Raw genomic sequence first — 24220 nt, 5'->3', positions numbered from 1 at the left:
CTAGCACGTATTTTAAAGTCGAGGTGAAATGAAAAATGTCATTTTAATCCTTTTAGATCACATCCCCGGTAATATTGTGCATCTATTTGACAATATAGGCCAAAAAAAATACAGAAAATCAATTTCTTCGTATTCTTATTTCTTCCGGTAAAACTAAATTTCACGCGTGCTTACGTAAGTTAGCACCAAACAATTTCAACCAATCAATCTGCAACATTTAGTCGCAGAGCACCAAGAACGCTCGGTCAGCTGGCTAGCTTTGGAGAACGTCTGTCTACGCCCACTTCTCAACGATCAAATCAAATCTCTCTAATGATATGTCCCGCCTGCACGTCCTGTTTCACTCGGAAATACGTCACGATACGGAAGCTAGATACTCTCGAAAAGCTCGACTTTAAAGTTGAATCCAAAAGGCATCTAGACTTGGTTGAAGTTCTTGATGACATTTTGCCTGTTATCCAAAAGGCTTCTTCAGAACTGATGTGGAACGTCTTGAAGAACTTCAGTCAAGTCCAGTTGCCTTTTGGATTAAACTTTGACTTACAATGACGTGGATGACTGAGAACCTTCTCAGACATATTTCTGGCACTTAGCACCACCGTACCAATTTGCAATGTAGAAATGACGATGGTTCTGCTGTTGTTTTAAATAGACAATAGTTTTCTTTGTTTGTATAAAAATGATTTGGCTTTATTCTCACTAAGACAATAGTTACTTATAGTAGGTCGTTAGAGCGTATTCGTCTGGCTCAAATAGTTTTGTGAGTAAACTGTGAATGACAAATGGTTTCCAGATTCTTCTCGCTGTATTTAATAGAGGATATCTCATTCTGTGACATTACCCTGCCTTTCATGGCCTTTCCTTTAAATCAAACCTCGGCGGTGACAAACCATTGAATACATATGAATAGCTGCACTGAAGAGAATGACTCACTGGAGACGGTGTGTAGATTACAGTCGGCCCCTCAGCTGAGTGTGCGCAATGTGGTTGTCAAAACACACAAAGGGATGAAAAATAACACATGGCAAAAACCAAACACACATAAATACAAACAAACAAACGCACACGCCGAGAAACAACAATGCAAACGCTGTCATCTTCATACGCAGACACATTCTGCAGGCTGCTCGGTATTTCTAGCACAAATCTCTGAAGACATTAATGAGTAAAATGTTAGCTCATGTTGGGTGGATGGATTTTCACACTAGGAACAATTCTGCTGGAGAGGTTTCACACAGAGACATTGTTTCATGATTCACACATATCTAACGAACACACACACACACACACAGAAATAAATACAGATTTAAGCAACACTTCACATTGTTGGAAGTCGCATACTGCAGTCACGGGGCTCTGTGTGTCTTCTGTTCTGTATTCAGTGGCTGCCCGTGGTTTGGAAATAACTCATTTCTGAAAGCAGAAGCCCGACACCCCACTGTGTCTCCTATTGGCTTACTTTTGTTTTTGTTTTTCTGCCGCTCTAATATTGCTCTCCCCCGGCCTGCTCACTTGAGAGCAATCTGCCTGAATTTACTGCAGCTGTAATGCCATTCTCCCCAGGAAAGGTGACCTCCACTCCAGGTGTGGTGAATCTGTCATAGCTTCTCTGCTTACCTCCATTCCAGTTGCTAATGACAACACTACCTCGCTGCGTTCTTTCATGCTTGTTGATGGCAGTTTGCAAGGAAAGCGATTTTTCATGCTAAAGTGTGTTAATGAGGGATAGAAATAGCTGGTGATTTGCTGTGGGTTAATTGTGAGTGCACATACATGACATATTTACTTAGCTTGTAGGTTGTTTATTTACTTAGTTGATAATTATCTCAGGCATAAAGCATTAGTATTCTCTATCTTATGATCACACTTCCAATAAAGTGTGCTGCAGTGCAAAAGGAAAATGACGAAATATCACATTCACGTTTGCAAAAACTAGCTTGTGCTTAGTTTTATATTACATGTTGTTTCAGATAATTAAGACACTTGTCCCTATTCAATAACAAACATGAGATCTCCAGTCTGGTACAGCATCTAAAATGGATTATAATTTCAAGGGCATATGTCCTAGGGGGCTTCACAGTGGTGCAGAGGTCAGCTCTGTAGCCTCACAGCTAGAGGGTTCCCGGTGCGGAGAAAGTGGGCCTTTCTGTGTGGAGTGTTCTCCCCGTGCATGCGTGGGTTCCCTCCAGGTACTCCGGCTTCCTCCCGCAGTCCAAAGACATGCTCATTAGGTTAATTGGTGACTCTAAATTGCCCGTAGGTGTCTAGCATATGTGATTGACAGGCGATCGAACCCCAGCTCTCGCCCAATGACAGCTGGGATTGGCTCCAGCCCCCCCCCACCCACGGCCATGAACAGGATAAGCGGTGTTGAAAATGGATTTGTGAATGGAATGTCTTCGGGCACAGGTGAATATTAACCTGTACAATTGTGTTTGAAGTGTAATGAATTCATGTCCCTCTCTGCACAAAATAACCCGCAGTAGACGAGAGGAAATGGATAATGACGGTTAGATGGGGTTGAGTTTACTGTATATCAAAATGTGACAGATATATTGCATTATAGATCAAACAGTATGGATATCTAACAAGGCTGTGAGATAAAAGCTTCTGAAAATGTGAAACATGGTTGGGAGAAAGTTTGACATTTAAAAATCCCTCAAAAATCCCCCTAATCAGTAAACATACACATTTCATGCGTATCCTCTGCTAGATTAAGACACCTTGATCGTGGTAGCCGTCATGGCATCCCGCTCTGTCTGTTGCAAAATTAAACAGAGAGTGACGAGATTTTTAATGCGAAACGATAAGGTGCGTTTCTTGACTGACCTTTTTCTTCTGCTCTCGTGAGAAGATTTTTTCCCATTCTGTCTTAAGATAATCTTTACATTTGGTTTTACGGAAAAGACATGGCGATGAAGGGAACACCATCTGTGAAGAGATTGCACGCTACTTGTCTGAATTTTGAGATCTCTTCTTGTGCTTTTTACCGCAGCTTATGATTTCACAGCACAATTGAGCCATATTCTCATTGGTACCTTACACGAGTGGCGGAAAACTTGGGCTCAAGAAACATGGGTAGTTTTTTATGAAGAAATATAGGCACAGATTTCTTGTGAATCAGATATAACTCATGTCTCGAGGCACTAGGTCAGCATTAACATAGAGAATTCAGGATGAGAATACTAAATAGTAACTCCAGCACCTTTCTGGACAGCCAGTAATGTGCTGAGTACAGAACGCCAATGGAAATACCCATACTGTAACTTGGACCCCAGAGATCTATAATATCCCGTGGTTCCCATACATCTGATGTGAAAAGGGCTGCAGGGCCGTGCAATGTAAAACGGTCCACTCCATTAATATCACAGAAGCTGTAAAGCTGTCACTGCCACTCCATGCTCTTCCCACATAAAGCTGATTTGTGATGGCTCCAATCCGCCAGCCCTCAGTCTCCCTAATGATGGCCAGATCCATCACACTCATTTAATCAGAGCTGAAAGGAAAGCAAAGAAGATGGATGAGGCCATTGTGTGCCTCAATAGGTACTTTATAAAGTCACTTCCGTACCCTGTCCCACACTGCCCAAAATCCGGATGATAATATAATCAGGAACTTAGTGCAGGATAAGTTGTTGTTTCTTTTTTGTAATCCCCCACTTGAACTGTTAATTGTAATAAGAGCGTAGTACAAAACAACTTTAACTCTTGTATTGATGGTTTGATCAAATAAAAAGTCCATTCTTCCAAGAGCAATTAAGGCCATAGAAAAGAAAACACAAAAAGTAAGACAGAAGATGTAACTGATGAACCAACAAGTCTTACAAACTGGACAAAATTGATTAACTCCTAAAATTACCAGTAAAATGATTAGTAACTTTTTTTCAGGTTTTGGCGCCCCCTTTTTGCCAACACTATGTTGTTTATCAACGCCTCCCAAAATCCCAGTGAGGCCAGACATATGTGAAATTACCACAACATTTTGACAATGCTTTAAATGGAGTGGCACATAATGTTGCTCAAATTATATGTTGTCATCACAGTAACAACAGCAATGGAAAGTCAATTAAGATTCTTTTTGTTGTTGCACAAAACCTCCTAAGTCTGATTAAATGATGACGTCCAGTCGGGGTGGAGGGAGAAGTTGATGAATGGGCCAAATAAATGGGCAAAATAAATACCAGACTTTCACACAGGAGACTGAAGTACCAGTCCCAAGTGTGAAAAAAAGTTTATGTTAACTTTTCAGCAAGTACGTAATGTGAAGTTACTTGTCATGTACATAAAGTCACGTAACGTAACATAATGTCACATCATTTCAACAAAGCGAAGAACAGGTTTTAACATCATATTACTTAATGTACAATAACAATCTTTTTCTCAAACTTTTGGTAGTTTTGGTGCCATAACACGACCAAGTAGCTTTTTGTCAGATTCTTAGTTTTACACTATGTATTGTACATATCTTAACATAACGTAACACTTTACAACTTAACGTAACATAACAACGTAACATAACACCGTAACATAACATCGTAACGTAACACAACATAATGTAACACAACGTAATGTAACACAGCGTAATGTAACACAACATAATGTAACACAGCGTAACGTAACATAACATCGTAATGTAACACAACATAATGTAACACAACATAATGTAACACAACATAACGTAACACAACATAATGTAACACAACGTAATGTAACACAGCGTAATGTAACACAACATAATGTAACACAGCGTAACGTAACATAACATCGTAATGTAACACAACATAATGTAACACAACATAATGTAACACAACGTAACGTAACACAACATAACGTAACAGCGTAACGTAACATAACAACGTAACATAACATCGTAATGTAACACAACACAATGTAACAACATAATGTAACACTAGGTAACGTAACAGCATAACATAAAAAGGTAACGTAACACGACGTAGCGTTACGTGAGGTAATGTAACAACGATGAGTAAAACAGCGTAAGGTAAGGCAATGCACTGTACATAGCTTTTGTGATTCAAGTACTTATTTGAACCCAAACCGCGATCCTTTTTTGTCAAACAAACTAAGTCGTCTTTGGTGCCTAAAAAGCTTTTCATGGTTTTTTTTGGTTAGAGGAAACTTAAGCTTACTGTTTATGGTTTGGAAAAGAAAACAGGGTGCAGTTTCTAGTATTTCTGCTTGCTAAGAAAGGTTTTAAAATTAGCTATTTTTTAAGTGTTTGAACTAAAGATTGTAAGAGGATGCCTTTTATGAACAGACAAAACACAGACACAGTCAGAGACATAGAGAGGAGGCAAAAATCAAAAAGGAAATTCCCATCACTTGCAGTCAGTCAGCTGCTATATAATTAATGTGTAGTGAGTACTTTCTTCTTTTAGTGTGTCTATTGTAATCAACATCCCTGTTCTTTCTAAACATCAAGCATCACAGCTGTATACTGTACAGCAATGCAAGGCAGCCAAGTGCCAGTGTGGACGGGCTGAGGTGGTGCACTCGTGCCCCTGGAGGACCCTGGAGTTCACTGTGCAGTCAGCTGTGCAGGATGACGGTGAGTTAGTGGAGAGAGCGGGAGTGATGTAGGGACGTTATGGAAATAAGCCCGTAATTCTCTCCGTCTGTAGGAAAGTCTGGTCATGAATAATGTGTCGTGGGACCTGTCCTTGCAGTCAGACACTGTGTGTTGAGGTAGATTTAGAAAGAAGAATGGAAGTCAAGAGAAATTTGACATCCAAAATAATAACTTATGAGAGACAAGTGGATGAAATAAATAAATTATACAACAAGGTTGTTTGGTTCCATCAGTGCTTTTGCTTCATACAGAATAAACATTCAGTTTCTTTCTTTACTCTTTTGTGCTCGCTCATGGCCATTTCAGACGCTTTTGTTGCAATTGGCTTTTACCTGTTCAGGAGTGCAGCCAAGTCCGCGCCGTCGATGGTGACGGCTGTGCTGTGTATGGGCATTACGTCTGCGATTCAGCAGAAAGTTGACAATGTTATTCTTTGCCTAGAGGTATTGAACCACGTCAGACAGTGCACAGAGAGCCACTAAACCATCTGTGGATGTGTGTGTGTGTATACTCGTGGGTGGGTTGATATATTGAGGAAACAAACAGGGGGACAGAGGAGGGGGTGGACAGTAGGGAAAGACAGAGAGGTATATGGGTGTTGGAAGTGTGCAAGCAGCCAAACAAATAGCTGACTCTGTATTCCTGCAGGCAAAATGAGGTTACTTCTCCTGCGAAAGCTGCCCAATAAACTCTGCAATGAGGTTAAGGTCGTAGCTAGACAGGACTCACAGCTTATCACTTTATGTATGTGAAAGTGCTTGTGTGTGAGCATACATTAGGAGGAAGGAAAAGAAGGGAGTAAAACAGAGAGGAAGGAGAGAGTTAAACTGGGAGGAAAGGACACCCAGGGAGAGATGCCTTCCTTTGCTGTTTGACAGGGCTCAGCCCAGTGGGACAGCGCGTGCCACCATATTAGATTTTCTGCCTTATTGCCTCAGCCAAACTCTCTCACCTCAGGTCACTTTCCTGTAGAAGGGGATGACCATTACTCCAATCTACTGGAAACCCCCCCCTGATATGTTGATCTAAGGGCCAAGGCTTTAATATCAGCCGGCTCACCTCTTTGCGATCCACCCCGGGTTAATTCAATTCAAACAACGTTAAACAGCGAGCGTGTCAATATTGAAAATATTAACTCCACTAATACATGTGGGTATATTCTATTTCAACAGGCATGGGTCCTGAGAGAGCAGGAGGATTCGTCTTAATAGGGAGCTGCATGAGCGGCTGCATCAGTTCTCGTTTAGTTAATAAATGATGAGGGGTGTGTTGCGAGAGGAGCTCCGTTCACCCTGTTTTACTTCGGTCATGGGGCGGATGAAGGTTATGCAAATGATGAGGGAGGGAAGCTGTAATGTGCAACTGACACTGATGAGATCTCAGTGGTTTCAAAAAAGGAGAAAAAAATCAATACGCATGCAGAAGAAGAGCAACATCTTCTGTTATCTTTAAATGCTCATTTTCAGTCGTCATTGAACGCACCGATATGAGGTGGTAGGGCTGCACTCCACCTCCTCTTTGGATGTCAAGGCTGTTCTTATTGACTGGTGTAACGTAGAGCAAGCATTATTAAACTCGAGGCGGCGCTGCCAATTGGCTGTGTTAATTATGACAGAAGCATAGGAGGAAGTCAGGTGACGAAGTAGACAGAGCTAGAACGTCTGCCCGGGGTGCTGGTTGGCATCGATGGATCGGTATATTCTCGACCTATTTCGGATTCTGCTCTGAGACATTGCCTCCAGGGAAAAGGTAGTATTTCACTCCAGCGTCTCTCGGCCGTGCCTGAGGGAGGGGAGCAATGCATGCTGGGTGTTGTAGGAATGTAGAATGGGCGAAACCACAAGCTGTTTGTACGACTTTCTCCACAGCTATGGCGCCAATTTCAAATATTATTGCTTCTATCAGAGAACAGAGAACACCAGCTTTGACTGACAGGGGTGAACTGCTCCTTTAAGTAGTTGTGAGCCATTATTCCAATGCTACATATTAGATGTCTAAGTTTAAATTAGCTGAAGTAGCTTTGAGATTCTATTCTCATCGTATTTCGGATTGTGTACCTCGCTGAGCCGTCCGTTTCAGAGGGCAGAAGGAGGGCCGCAATGCACGCTGGGTGTTGTAGGAGTGTAGAATGAGCAAAACCACAAGCTGTTTGTACAACTTCCTCCACAGCTATGGTGCTAATTTAAAATATTATTGCGTCTATCGATTACAGAGAACACCAGCATACACTGACAGTGGCTTTTTCCAGGGGGAATTGCTCCTTTAAGTATTGTACATAAAATGACCTCACTTCCTTCATTAATAGTGTTCTTGAAGTACTATGTTTCCATAGCCCTTAAGGGCTCCACAACAAACACTCTTTTATCGTCTTTGTGATATGATCATACGATAAACAGTGAGAGTCCATGTGAAATGTATTTTTTTGGCCATTATGTCTTTATTAGATGGGACAGCTGAAGAGAAACATGGGGAGAAGACAGTGCCTCAAAGGGCCGAGGGCAGCAGTTGAACCTGCTGCCGCTGTGTTGAGGAAAGTTGCCTCTATGTGTGGGGTGCCTGCTCTACCCACTGAGCTAAACCAGCGCCATGTGAAATGCAACTATTATGGAACAAAATTACGTACAAGTGCCATGTATCTTATTCATGAAGCCCTGGACACACTGGCCATGCATTGAAGCCATTCGCCAAGCAGATGAAACCCCAGCTAGCTTTCAGATGCCCTCGGATTAGTTGGCGTCAAATAGCGAGGTTAGTTTAAACAATGAGCTGATGAAGGCGAGAAGATCGAGGTGGTTGATGCAGACAAAAAAAGAGATGTTTGGAATTATTTTTTGATAAGGGGAGATGACATCACAAACGCAGGTATTGTGTAATACATAGGAACTGTTATGTAACAGCCAATATGCACACTTTGAGTACAACATTTGTCTCTTACATCATATTATCGCAAAATTGGACAATTTTATCGCACATCCCAGATTTTCCCAAGACCTCACTTAAACCAAACCATCTGTAATAGTTTCACAAAATTAACACAATCTTTTTTGCATACTTGTATAGTTGCTGTTGGCCCAGTCTAAAGCATCCCAATGGTCCTCATCATGGGCCTGAATTGACGTCTGAATTGGTGCCTACCCTTGAATGACAATTGACATGCCATTGATCTGCACACACACTCCTACAAATACAAGAACGATATAGCAAAACCTGCAACACCAACAAAGATGGTCTACGCCCTCATGCCTTGATTTTTACTGCAGATAAAAATGACAAATGTAGCCTGGATGTGAAAAATATGTCTCATAGCGCTGCACTTTAATCTTTCAAGAAAACATCCCTTCACAGAAACTCAATAGTATAAAGCCTTGTCATCATCTCACTCAGACTATTATGCAGATAACCTTCAACACCACAGTTGCCGTCATTCAGCGAACGCGGGTTCAGAGGAAATGATATGGATGAACTCCTGACATTCAACGGCGCGCCGCAGATGGAGTCAGGCGTCTGTAGGTGATTGTTGAGAGCCTGGAAACAAATGAGGAAATTATGAACACAGGCCATATGACTCATCCATCATGTGTACGGGTGACATGGCGGCAGCATGTGTTGCAGTCTTTAATCTTCATCTTGCAAATTCATACACTGAGCTGTGCAGCGGATTTCGTCTTTCAATATCGTACAGTGTGTGAGCTGATCCATGAATGAAGATTTGCTGCAGCCTCATCCACATTGCTCAACCAATAGGACTTGTCAGATTTGCTGCTGCATGCCCATCTCAAAAGAGGCATCATCTACACAATGTTTGAGAATTTGAAGTGCTGGATATGTACCTGAATGGTCTCAAAAGAAGACGAGGATTGGTGTAAGTAAAAATCCATTACTGTACAGTCATTTGCATTTTATCTAAGCAGAGAAGGACAAAACACGACTCCAACAGTAGCAGAGACACTAAAGGACCGGCTGAACTCTGCGTGCCATGATATGCAAGGAAACTAAAGGGACAAAAAGAGGAGTATGAAAAAGCAAGACGGTTTTCTGTAGCAAATTAAATAGAGATAAGTGTACTCTCAAAAAATGAGGGAAGAAAAGAGGTATTTGCCAGAAACCGTGAAGTCATTTCTAGGTCGTTCAGAGAGAAAAAACAACAGGATGAGGCTGCCGTTGAAGCTCCATTATTATCAGCCCAGGAATCAGTAACAAGCTTTTCCCTCATTAACGGACAAATGGCGATGTCACTAAAGTCTGGATTCATGGATGGCGTTTCCTAAAGAATAGCTGCCGTAATGACTCGAGATTCTTATTTTAATGGGAATAGACTAAATTATGTAACTCAATTCTCTGCGCTACATTTAAATTCTGCTGGCCTTAATCTTGGTGCAGCACAGAGAGCTTTCTAATCTCTGTGACACCAGTCAGGTCCCATCAGTCTTACGGTGGTTATGATGTAAGATAGTGCAATAAAATGACAATGCATCATCAGCAACGGCAATAATATCTTTTAACATTCAGGGATTTCTCACACGGTTGCGTTTTCTTGGCTCAGTGCTAAAAGAATGAATATGCAGAGCAGGCAGAACATCCAGAGCTAAATTGTTATGGTGCAGATATCCTTCCAAATTTCTTTCAAATTAAAGCGCTTGATTAAATGAGGAGGTTTAAATGTGTACTCACTGTCTCTTTGATGCAGGTAGTACACCAAGCCATAAAACACAATATACAGCAACCTTTAAAACATAGAACCTGTCTCACTGTAGCTGTGTCTCACTTCAGGGTCTGCATCCTTCAAAGGACCCAGGTATAGAAGCATTCGTCATTCGTGGCCTGCAGAGATTGCTAAGGCCGAACTGAAATGAGACGGTCTGGTCTACGGAGGATTTCCTGTTTGCGTCACCAGCTTTTTCCGCCCTTACCTATTCTTTTAAAGATGGTTTTAAGTTTTAAGGCCCCTATTCGATTGAGTTCGAACCAAAAATGTTTACATTTAAAACTGTATTTCTCGGCTGTTTGAGAGTCTGCCATATCGTATGAATTGGCACGCAATGGACCTCGAATACGTTGGGCCAGGAAGGATGCACCCGATGGATCCTTCGTGGCCCGCGAAAAGGAGGCCGCTGTCACGCAATCTGCTTTGAAATACGTCCTTCAAATGCAGCCCTTGAATTGGGACACAGCTTGTGTTTTAAGTTACAGAAATTAAACTGCGTTTCCTGTCTGCTCTGTAAATCACTTTTCCATAGTTTTAAATCAGAAACCAAATGACATACAGTACATATATTTTTTTCGCATTACTGGGCAAGCTACTTTCAAATATAAATCTAGTTATACTAACAGTTACTATACGTATATTAAATTAAGCTTCACTACACTGACCTCCAATGAGATGTAGCATTCTATGCTAAAGCAACAATGCAATAGTAGCTTACTACATCAACGATATTTTTCAAATTCAACACTGTACCAATTTAATTTAATGTAAAAGCTATCTCTTGATGCTTTCTCAGTGTTAACTACTAATCAAGCTAATAATGTTCAATTCTTTATCAGATAATATTCTACACTTATGCTGGTCAATTTTAAAAACTACAAATGCTATATTTCAGAATAATCTAGAATTGTTTCAAATTGCCATTGTCATTTTCTTACCCTCCTATATCAATTTATTAAATCTTGTCCTTTGCCCTTGCCACACTACTTGGTCAATAGAAGAGTTAAGTAACTTTAAGGCTATTTCATTGAGGAAACGCAAAACAATAACCATGCTAATGTTAAATGTAAGCTAGTAACGCTACTACCCAACACGGTCATTTGTTTTCATGATTGCACCTGCTAATTTTGCACTACATTGACAAAATACTGTCATGATATTCCTCTAGGTAGATGGACTTGATACTTGAATACAGCAGGTCAGCCTTGCACAAAGCAGAAATGAGTTTTACCACGGGCAGAGCAGATGGTTAAACTGCCCGCAACACCAAACAAGAGCCACATTTACAACTCTGATTAGCCCTAATGCTAATGCACTTATCTAACTCACAAACACGGACACACATCTTGTGCTGAACCTCCAGCCTGCTCAACGAGCCAGCGACCAAACATACACCAGGGACAAGTGCTATGCTAACATCAGTTTGCAGGCTAGCTAATTAGCTGCAGCTCATTAAACAGCATGTAAATGTACCTGCAAACATCATTTTAAGTCCGGTTAGCTGCTGGTATGGTACTTACTCTTCAATAGCATTGGAAATGTGGCCAGTGTGTCCATGACATGTAGACTCAGCACAAGTGTGTTTACTTGTCCCTTTGGTGTAACACCTACACTCTGTTCATGAGCTGCTGTCAATCAAACTCAGACTATGACACACTCCTCCAGCAGGCTTAGACAAGAGGGAGCATGTCTAATAGATCTAAGATGGGAAAATGGTAAGATGTGAGGTAGGGAAAATGATTCCCTACTTTTAATAAACTATTAACCAAAAAATTCACAGTATTTTTAACAGGTTTGACTTTACATAAAAACAGTGTTATTTCATAGCTGGTACAGTAATTGATATTACATTGCTCCCTAGAGTCAGTCTGGGAATAGATTTAAAAACCAGTAATGATAATTAAAGGAAAACTCAATTTTAATATTATCATGAATTTATGAATTAATGAGCGAGCTGATATAACTCATGAGTTATGTATTAAGGCTTACATAATGTAGAAAAACTGGAAACCAAATCCAATATTAAAAGTTAAATTGCTACAATGTAAAAAATTCCCTCCTAAAAACCAATGACGGAAATCTTTTTGGGTTTAGTAACATTATATGGGCCATTTCTAACAGCAGGGAGGATGGCATATATAACTGTGTATTTTAGATCCAGTATTTTCAACATTCAGATACACCTATAACACATATAATACTTTAGTTGAAGAACTGATGAATGAATTAAAACAGGACAGCAAAATGGAGATTGTATCACACCTGATTGTCTCCTGTTATTTGGCCTTTTCTCGCTTGCAGTCTGATAAAACCAAAGCAGCTGGCTTTATCAGTTTCATCACACAAACTAGATGATCTAACAGATTGAAAAACCCTCCACATTGGACACTCATGTGCAACTTCGCTCCTCTGAACGACATTAGGAAAATTGAGATGATGATGATGATGATGACAGCGCTTGATCACAGTCAGGCTTGTGCGTGGACGGGAGGATGTGGATGATATGAAATTGCGCGAAATATGATGCAACCACGCATTCCTCTGTAAAGTCCTCCTTATGAGGTTCAAGAGCTGTCTTCATAAATACCGTTTAATCAATATTTCCAGTTTAACTGGTTCAAATTGAAGTGAAAATCAATGAACACATCAAAAATGTCTTCAACTCATACAAGGCCAGGATCTAGTATCTTTCACCCCCCAAGCTACAGATGACAATAACAATAAGCTCATATGGAGTCAACACAAGCAGCAGCGATGGTGACATTCTCTCTAAACTCTGCAGGGTCAACAGTCACAACAGAGTCTGAATGAGTCTGAATTACATGGACACTTAAAGCTGTGGCAGGATGGAAAAGCATCTCTGCTATACAACGTCCAAAGATGAAGCCGAGAAGACTCACCGTACCTAAAGACAACGTAGCGTGAGTTTAGTTTCCTTTGTCTTTAGGTTTTTATAATTCATTAAACGTGTGTAATGCTGCATAAAAGAAATATATACGAGTGTCACCAGCTTGTGGTTTAGATTCTGCTGACTCTGGAGTTACACAGGATACAGGGTGTAGACTTCAGTGAAAAATGGATCCACTGTGAAATAAAAGGAGAAGGCCGATAGATGCCTCCGGGCACGAGGAAACTGACCAGCGAAAGGACCATTTTACTGTAAAGTCTTTCAACATTAATTAGTAAGTAGCCTGTTAAAATATATATGATTGGGTGATTAATGATCGCTATGAACACTACCTTCTAAAGTGTTGTATAGAAGAGTTATGGTTGCTTGAACTGATGGCTTCACCTTAAGTGTGCACACACACACAAAAAGTTCTATGGTTCATTAAAAAGCTGTTGAATTGTTCATTTGGTTGAGTTTGTTTTGCGGTCATAAGTGAGGAAGTGACATCTTAATATAAAAAAGGGCTGGTGTGTGCTGTGACAACAGATGGTGGCACAATTTCATGTAACCCAATACAACATTTATAAGGCATAGAGCTTGACTTTTTCCATCAGAGATGCTGATACAAAAGTGTGCTTATTTTTGAGGCCTACATTTTTGTGTGTTCTCTCTTCTCGGGATCCTAAATGTTTCACAGATCCAGGCCGAGCCCAAACACAGGTGACAGAAAAGGCCTGGCGATGTGAATTCAGCAGTGTGCTGGCTGGAAGTTCAACTGCGGTGTAAGGTAGGGCAAGCAGGTAGGGAATCCGTGGGCAGCACAACAACCTGGCTTGTTAAAACAGGATCTTTGTAGAGCAGTGGTGACGACTTGATGGCAGATGATGGGCATGTGTGTAGAGAGAGAGACATGTAGGGCTATAGGGAAGGGGAAACAAGCAGAGACAGATAGCAACAAAACACACCAAGACCCCATGACTCGAACAAACACTCACAACCAGCTAACCTCTCTGAAAGACAAGCAGCATCTATAGACCTGGGGGACAGATGTTCTTGTGTCCCTTTGCAGTCCATATCGTACAGTCTAATTGGGTTTCAGTGGGCTTTAGTTGTAGGGAAACTGTGCGTGTGGAGAGCAAAAGATTTGGTATTGCATTCCCGGAACTCATCAGCGTTTGTCTGACAAAGACTTAGCAGACTTATCTCCATACGAGTGCTGATAACAATCACTTTGTAGAGTTGGTCGCCCAACTCCATTCTCGCTTCTCATGTTGTAAGTCGGGCTGTGAACAATGGCCGCTGCAGAAAATACTGTGAAGCCTGGAAAAAATGTCCATCAAGCCCTGAGGCTTTAACGCTGTTGGACAATTGCAAAAGTGTTCAAAGATTGACAACCGGCTGACAAGCGTCACAAGAATTGGTAGGGATAAAATGCTAAACAGCTACATTTATATACCACTTCAATCCAAAGCACTTGACAAGGTTAGCCTCAAGCTACCCAGCAGGGTGGTGCACGGACTTTCAGGAGCAATTTTGAAGCAGCGTCTTGCCAAAGGACACTTTGAGACGTTGACAAGAGATGGGGATCAAATGCCGACCCTGTGATCAGTGGGTAACATCACCGCTACCTACTGAGCCAAAGCACCCCTACTAAATACTGTGCAGTTACAGAAAGGACATAGGCAGTGCTCTATATCTCCATTAAAGTCCTCCAACTCAGTTCTTCATATGTAATTTCAGACAGGAATGCTGAAGCCATCCGGACTCAAAGCTAGGAAAGGCCTGTAAATGAACCTAGCTAGAGACTTGATTAAACGCATACACAGGGGGATAAAACCTTTACCTTCCAGGCATCCGAACGCTCACTGTGTGCTTTGTGAAGTTGACCGTGTCATATGCGGGGAGTCAGGTGGAACTTGAAAAGTCAAGAAATGCATGCTGCTGTATTCACAAGGGAAGATCGTCATGAGTGGCTTTTGATAGGATATGACAGAACCTGGATAGCACAAAGATGCACTTGTGCAGAACACTGCCTTAAAAACACAGACCGGGAGATTTTTTTCCCAGCTCAGGGTACACACTGTTCACTCTTTTTGCTTTCAAGAATAATGTCCCAAATCTCAGTAAGACATGAGGACATAGGCAGCACCCTGGACTCTCTAGCATCTGCTAAACTCATGATAATGAAGCCACCAAAAAAGAGGCAGTGTCATGTGATTGTGAAACTCTGAATCCATTCCCCACACATCTGTTTTGAATGTTTGTTATCTGCAGAGCTGTGTTCTTTTCATCTAAATAGCAGAATAAAGCAATAAAATAACAAGGTCACAGAGCATTTCTCTGCATATTGGCGGCTCGCTTTTCAAAAAACCTTTAGCTGATTTTATCCTTATGCAACTGACTCTTACCACGCAGACGTACACACACAGCACTGAGGGAACAAAGAGCAGCTATAGCTCTGTGTGGAGTAAATGCTCTATAATTACCTCTGGCAAGCCGCTTGCTTTTGGTCCCATTTGTGTGTTTGTAAGCATGTCACTTCAAAAAACTGCCTATGAGAATTAAATGGGATTTTGTGTAATACTTTCTAAAAAAAATAATTATATCTGAACCATAAAAAGGTAGTTACATAATTTTGAAAATGATGGCTGTAAAATCACTTAGTTGTAACAAATTGCTTCATTTGTATTATGCAATAAAAGCAGGACGTTAGATGGATGTTAGGTGATTTCTAAAGCAAAAGCCTTTTACTGCTGGGGGTCTACATGCTGTATGAAGATTTCTAATGTAAATGCAGATTTAAAAGATGCTCACTCTTACAATTTGTGTAACTGATTGATTGATAATAACCATTGGCTCTCCCTGCTTGTTGTGCGATTTTATTGTTAGGTTTGCATTACTGCACATCTGACTGCTTTGCTGGATTACGTTACAAACTTCTGTTCCTCAAAGAGGGGGTATTATGCTGTTTCACATTTTGAGACGTATATATAATGTTACAATGTTGGATGTCCAGACGAAACGTGAGTGAAGTTTCAAATCTGTAGGTATAAGTATGTTGGCGTAACATAACAAAGTGCAGCTTCACCAGGCTTCGGAGAGCTGGCCAATCAGAAGAAAGTAGGCTTGTAGGGGCTGGGTTTCTTAAAGGGACAGAGCTGACTCGTTTCAGGCAGAGGCTGTATGAGGGCCTGCACAGAGCACCAGTGTGAGTTTTCTAAACTGTAAATTATGCTAAGCTACTCCACAGGTATCACAGAGAGAAATATGATGCTTGAAATTAGCATAATACCACCTTTAAGGTTTCTAGTTTAGCAATTGTTGCATTCTAGTGTCTTCAAGCTAAAAAGCATATTAGGGACTTTTTATCATTAGCTTTAGCATCAAAATACAAGGACTGATGTCGGTGGCAACAATTCACAAACTGCTAATTTGAGAAATGTCACTGCTGCTGTGGTAGAGGATATTGTGATGCCAAACATTAAGTATAATAAGGAGGAAGAAGAGGTTGATGAAGAGAAATGTGCATTAATATTAGAAGTTGGAGTCCTTAGTTAAAAGTAAGCTATTTTTGTTCTGTGCTGTGTGCCTCTGGCTAACGCTAGCTAACGTTACAGCTAGCTAGCAGGAGTTGTCTATTACTGCTTCCAGAGTAACGTAACTTGACACTGCTGTACCATATCCACCTCTAGCCGGCACTACAGTCATTTTAGCTCAATGCTAAAGTATTTTGTAAGTCCTTCCTTGTTCAGGGTGTTGTTGTATCCTTTTTGTAAGCGCATGATTTTTACCTTAAATATTTGAATCTCGTTTTACTGAAGTAATAGTATTTTTAATTAATTTTTTTGAGTCAAAAATCATTAGCCCCGGCTGTTAACAGTTTACCCCCACAGCTCCCCTAATCATAATTACCTGGCGACCGGGTTCAGATGCAGATATAATCTTTAAAATATTTTAATTAACAAGGACGGATTTAAAGGATTATACAGCTTCTGCGGAGCTATGTGCACTTTTTTTGTTGGCTGTTTAATTAATATCATACTGTATTCCATTGTAATGAACCTACAGCAATATTAATTTGAAAACAGTTTCACTCATTCATCTATCCATCATGTCACCAGGGTCCTGACTCCAGTGGCAGCAGCTAATACGATCAGCTCAGGAGTCCTTTTCACCGCCATGTCCTCCAAGCTCCTTCTAGGGCATCCCGAGGCATTCCCAGACCAGTTGGAATATATAATCCCTCCTGAGTCTTCTGGGCTTCCTCCCAGTAAGACGTGCCAGGAATACCACCAAAGGGAGGCCTCAGGGAGACATCCTAATCAGATGCCCCACCGCCACCTCTGCAGGCTCGGTTCAACATAAAGAAGCAACTGTTGCAAGAAAAGGTTAGGAGCTTAGATAGGGTATCAGGGAATCTGAGCGGCACGGCCTATCACTGCAAAGAAAACTAATTTCAGCTGCTTGTATCTACAATTTTTTCCTTTTGGTCACGACCTGAAGCTTCTGTCTGAAGGTAAGAGTTGGAGTGTAGAGCTGCTGGTAAACCCCGAGCTTTGCCTTTAGGCTGCAAGCCAGGCCTGGAGGTGAAGGCAGTACAGCAAATTGAATACAGAGAAAAGGAGACCAAGAAGCAGCATATTGTATTAACAGAAATGCAGATAAAGAGTAAACATATGCACGAACAAATAATGGAGACAAAGGAGGTGGCATTACAGTAATGACCTCTGCTGTGAGCTGTAACAGTTAAATCTAACTCATAATCAATTAGCCATGAGGCTAATCTGCGGTGCTAAATCTCTAATTCATTGTTTTATAGAGGAGTGAACTTATTAAAGTCCTGCGCATAAATGAGAGCAGCCATGCTGAGCGAGGAGACATTTTACTTACCAAACAGAGATTTAATTGAAGTGTTCGGAGGGCTGCCAAAGTCACACATTGGAAAACTCGCAGTCGCAGAAAAAAAGAGCCTCAAGAGGAATAAAAATTAGCAACAAAGTCTGTGGTAAATGTCAGCAGAAAGAGCCCTTTTTCATTATCGTTATATAGTTGAGTCAAGTATAATCAGATGGCTTGGGTGATTCTGAAGATCTGTTGGATGCCTCTTAAGTCACGAAGTAAACAGAATTTATGCCTAAGCTGTGTTGATTGTATGTGGTTAAAAAAAAAAAGAACCATTTTGTCATTTTTCTGTGTGGTGACACCCGCGTGAAACATGTGAAAATAAAGACAAAAAAGTCCACGGCAGCAGTGTGATCCCATGTCGGGTTCACAGCCTTCACGCCGAGTGTTGCCGTGTTTGTTGGTGGTATGTTTATGAATGTGTGAAAGAGAAGAAAGGCTGTGAATAAGTGACACAGAGTGAGCCGAAAGTAGACAAAAGGGCATTGTAGATAAAAAAAGAAAATGTGGATCCAGAGAAAAGGTTGGAACGTAACTCTACACTTACACAACACCAGCCGTGCCATAAATCCCATTTATTCTTTATTTAAGAACAGAGTGGGGGAGCCATTTTGTTATTAAACCACCTGAGAACAAGTGAAGTGTTACAAGGCGCTGATGTACAGACTGTAAGTTTTTGTTAGGCTTGTAAAAGCTGCCCAGAGTTGCGAGGTCCCAGCGCAGTTTTCTACTTGTGTAACTGTCCAACTAAACTCGTAAGTATCCCACCGTCAAGCTGCACACCGGGGGAGTCCAAACGTTTCATGCCAGGGACAACACAGAGAAGAAAAGCGTCCTGAGCCATGAGCCTTTTAATTTAACAGACTATCTTAATGAGTGACTTTTAACTGCTTTTTTGCTGTACGCTTGCGTCCAGAGTAAGACGATTTCATCTCTATTAAATTTCACTCACCCTGAAATATCACTCCCAATGGGAACTGCGATGAAAGGGCCTTCGACTGAAGAATCACTGTCAAGGCGGCTCAGCGTGCTCTTGTTCACTGTCATAAGAGAAAATGTTCACTAAAATTTGTATGTAGAGCCGAATAAACTTTGGCATCTGGGGAGAGCTGGACTTTTCCAAAAACACGTCGATCCCTGACAGAGACATTGCATTTCAATTCGTTTTACCAGCACGTCCTCCTGTGGTCCGTCCACATCCGCAGAGAGAGGGGTTTAAGAACAGGTAAATGTGCGAGGGCAGCGAGATCTTGAAAGCACAGGTTGAATTCTGTGACAGGAGATGGTGAGCGCTGTCAAACAGTCTCCAATTTTCACAGTTTGAAAATGGGGGACTGGAAAATCGGAGATAAATTCCTGCAGGGTTTGAAAGTGAGCAGCATGGCTGTGAAGGATTTGCCTCTCAAACAGTCCAAGCGTCACAACAAATGGTGTGACACACGCATTGATTTTGACCCAAGCCAATCTTTATATGGAGATTCGGATCTTTTCCCAACATAAAAAAAAACACATAATATTTGAATGGAAATTGACATTCACAGTCAATTTTCTTTCTGATCAACCTCAGCGGACTGGATTGTATCAACCAGCGAGTCCACAGGACTGCAGAGCTCCATCTTCTACCTGCATGAGAATGTCCCTGCTCAGGAACATACTGCAAACAGGAAGCTGAGGCACCAAATCTGTGCATTAGCTTCACACTTTTGAACAGTTACGACAGCCAGCAAATAATCATGCACACAAATACAGTGGGAAGTTGTGTAAAACGTTTTTAGCTCATCAGATTTACAGCTTTTGGCACATTTTGCATTTTTGGGGTTTTGTGACTGTCACTATTTCACTGTGGCAACATGATACATTTCACAACATTGCACTTCCCTTAAGTGCCAAATTTTCATAATCATAAATCCTGCAAACTGAATTTGTTCCTCAATCAACCTGCATCACTTTCACACACAATCTATCCCACTAATGATACTCTAGCTAATACAGATATGATTTCCTCCTGGGTAAACTGAGATGAAACATCCTATTTATCTCCTGTTTCTGCCTGCCAACCCCACATGCTCTCTCAGCCTTCCCAAACATTTCTGCCATTTTGGCACACAGCATCACAATGCAACTCACTGTAAAGAGTTCCTCATCCTAACTTTCATAGTCTCATAGCCTCTGATGAACCCCAATACTCATCTAGATACATCCTCTGAACAGGATGGCACAAAAACCCATGTAGTAGATGCTGAGATATTGCTGCAAACCAATCACCTTTGGGCACCATAAAGTTCTGTACCAAATTTAATGGCATTCCATCAAATAGTTGGAGAGAAGTTTTGGCCATACTTTTAAGTTACCAAAGGATATCTATGGACTTTCTTCCAGTCATCACAGATGGCAACGAGCCTTCATTAGTCTCAGAATATATAATAAAACCGAGGGCTCTTGGCAGACGTGGACATTATGACACAAAACTGCAAACTGATCTGCTGTTATTTTGACGCTTGTGTTACAATTTGGGCAATAAAATTGTGAGAACGATCCGGATCTGCTCCAAACTTTCTTCTGCCTTGGCCCATGCTACACCATTCCACCAAGTTTCATGGAAATTGGGCCAGTAGATTTTCCTTGAACCTGCTGACAAACCAACAAACTGGGCAGAGAACACAACTACCTTGGCAGGGATGACACAACCTTTATGCATGTTTTTTTGTAGTTGTGTCACAGAACCGCTTTTATTTCATATGACTCATGTCAATAATTATCCTCCTTTATCCTTGCACAGAGATGCATAGGTTTGGCATCACAAGAGTAGTTCCTCCCCTTTTTCCCAAAGCGTAAGCGAGAACCTTTTGTGTAATTTTAATAAAAGGCTTTTAGCTGAAACCTCCCTTTCCCCCCGCCAACATCCTTCCGTCAAAGGCTCTCTTGGGGTTCACTCAGTTATTAGCCACTGCTCCGTATTTGTGAGGTGTCACCGGTAATAAGCAGTTTCCAGGTTACCTCTACCTGTGTGTGTCAGGCAGAATATTGGATTCACAGCCCCCACAAGGCCCCACGGGGACCTTCTGCCTGCCAGAGCCATCAATTAGCCTAACGCACAATAACGTCACATGCCATCGGGAGATAGGCACTCCAGGGTAGGAGCTTGGAGACACGACTACCTGGCCTCTTGTATTTTCACATATGTTGTACCTTCCTAACCGAGAATGGGAAATGCATAATATAATTCTTGCACACAGGGGCATATATCCTGGAGCATTGATGGATGCATGCAACAATATAGGGACTTTTTGGTTTTTATATACAATGTACTGAAACATTTTCAAATTCTGCCGGACCACTCCGGTTTCCATTTGAAAAGAAAGACACAAAAACAAGCTCAAGCTGTCAGAATATATTTGCTGTAAAATAATTCACCATCAGCATATGGTGGCCGTTTTTGTCGTATTCAGGGTGGAAAGCTCAGTTGCCGTTGTAATTGAGTTCTGCTGTGTTCTACGTTGCAAGTCATAAAAAAGTAGATCGTCTAACAGTTACAATTAGACAGCTTAAATCCAGAGGGACATTTGGTTACGTCTGAAAGTAACAGAACAACCATTATACAGCTAACAGCTAATGTTAGCATTCAGCCACTTCCTAGCTAACATCGCACTTTAAAAGTGTTACACGAAACATTAGGGAAGGCCTAAGCCATTGTAATAGATCCAAAGGTAAGGTTAGCTCGGAAGTGCTTGAATGCTAGCGTTAGCTGTTATCTAGTGGTAGCTAACAGGTTAGCAAACATGTATGGTCTGGTATCCATCTTTATTTTATCCTTTGTCTTTTCAGTTGCTGATCAACGGGAAGCAGAGAAATGAGCAGGATCTATCATATTTGTCAGATTCACAGTGGTCATCTTCTGTTAGCTAACAGCATTTGAGTGTCCCACGCTAAGCAGGAAGTCAGAGGAAGATGTCAATTTAATGTTCTACTTTAATACTAAAGTCAGATTTGATATAAAGTTTCTAATGTTTTTTATCTTTTCAATAATATACCTGAGTTTTTATAGTTTAATAGCAGCCGACATCTGCTCTTCTCTTGTCAAGTTACAATCTGTTTCTGTTCTCCTGTTTGAAAAATTGCTTATACCTCTCCCGCCGTATTGCTCTGCCCTCTCGTGTCACTCTTCTCGTCTGGGCGTTCATTTGAAATGAATGACTGCTGCTCAATTTGTCTCTTGGTGTCACAGATGGTGCGAGTGTTTAGTTATAGAGGTTGTCACTGCTGCTGCCAAAAGCTGGACCCTCGAAAAAAAGGTTCCGAATTGCGATTATATCCAAGCGTCAGAGACGGGCTGACTCAGACTCCGCTGTTTCGGGTGATTCAGTTGGATGTTCATTGACGGGGTCAGGGCGGCTGGTTCTTTCTGCCATGAACATTGAATGGACTCAGGTGGAAAGCATTCTTTGTAAAAGGAACTCTCTCAGAGAGAAACATGACGTTTCCTTTGAAGATGGAGGGCGAAGGGTTGTTTCACAAGCAAGTCTTTCATGGTGGCTAAAAAAGGGACTTATTCTGGTTTTAAAATAACGCAGTTTGCATGCAGAGTTGTTACGTACAAGCCTTGATTATGTTGGGAAAGCAGGAGGAACCGATTGCATTTCCCATTAAGCAAAAAAGCAGAGTGTTAGCGTGTTTTTAGACCAGTAGGAAAGCGGCTATAGATGCAACAATGCCTCCAGTAAAGTAGGTGGTAGCATATGAGGACATGTTTTCTCAAAAACACTTAACCCCAAGTAAGTTGTAACGGCAGATAAGGAGCTACTAGGTCATGCTTTCAAAGCATTTCTGCTTAAAATTCCCCCAACACTGGGGCGCTGGTTTAGCTCATTTGGTAGAGCAGGCGCCCCTTATACAGAGGCTACAGTCCTCAATGCACTGATCGCAGGCTCGACTCCCGGTCTGCTGATCATTTGGTGCATGGCATCTCCCACTCTCTACTTCCCACCTTTCCTGTCTTCAGCTGTCCTCTCAATAAAGGCAAAAACAATCCCTCACCACAAAACGAGAACCCTCGACCTTGACTCTGATTGAAAAAAGATGTCTGCCAGTCAAGGCCAAGTTAAACAGCTAGACTTCATACTATTCTAATAAAGGTGCTACCTCACAGGAACAGTCACAGTACAGTACAAGATGAATTGTATTAAAATCTGTGTGGCTTCTCCCTGACATTTCCAATGCGCTATTGAAATCTCGGCTGAACTCTCGAAGATAAGAACTTTTTTTTCAGAGCCAAATTCATGAAAATGAAAGCCATGCCAAAACACAAGGTGAAAGGTTGAGAAGGACCCCTATTTACAAAGATGAATGCCTCAAACTAATTGGTAAAGTGAGTCCTTGACCGCCTTCCATCATGCCTAACGCTGAATCTTCAAGTGATAATACCCTCAAAGGAATCGACTTTGTTACTTTGTTACTTGACGAAGTACCTCTGGTGCAGCACTCGCTAAGTGTTAATTAATGCTTGTTCATGGTGTGTGGGAATCAGAGAAAAATGTTATTTTTACATCCACAGATCTGCTGTCACCTTTACACTCGATCTTTGCCGTAGGTTTCAGACATACAAAACGCTCAAAAACTGCTATATTCAATTCAGTGCTCATCAATGTTTTCATTATTGCCCTGCAAATGGGGCCTGTCGAGCTGGAATCACATTTCTCAAAACAGACAGCATCTCTGCACCATAAGTGTTAAGCCCTTTGAGGGGATCGCAAATCCCTTCTATGTGTTCATGACAGATCCTTTCCACTTCGAACACCGTCAGCTGTCCGAGCGGTGCAGGTGACACAGAGCGAAGGTGACACTTGCATCAAGCAATACCACAGAGAGGTCTCTGTAGCGTCTGAGGCTTGAACTGCATTATTATTCCATACACAGGCAATACTAAGCTACCTTTGAATAACGGTTTAAGTCAATAGGACTCATACTGTGGCTTTGTGTGTGCAATCATTTAATGTTTTACCTGTTTGATTTCAAAGGACGTGGTTGTTTTCAGGCTGTTGTAATGTTGAGAGTGGAACTCAATCTTGGGGAAAGGCATGACAGTCACGTCCAGAAAACCACTCTGTGATGATGGTTACATGTTTGCTATGAGGCAT

The sequence above is a fragment of the Semicossyphus pulcher genome, unplaced genomic scaffold (assembly GCF_022749685.1).
Source record: "Semicossyphus pulcher isolate SPU_LCO1_2020_fin unplaced genomic scaffold, fSemPul1.0.p SCAF_22, whole genome shotgun sequence".
NCBI classification, from domain to species: domain Eukaryota; kingdom Metazoa; phylum Chordata; class Actinopteri; order Labriformes; family Labridae; genus Semicossyphus; species Semicossyphus pulcher.
The sequence above is the reverse complement of the archived record's forward strand: the minus strand, read 5'-3'. Positions refer to the sequence as shown.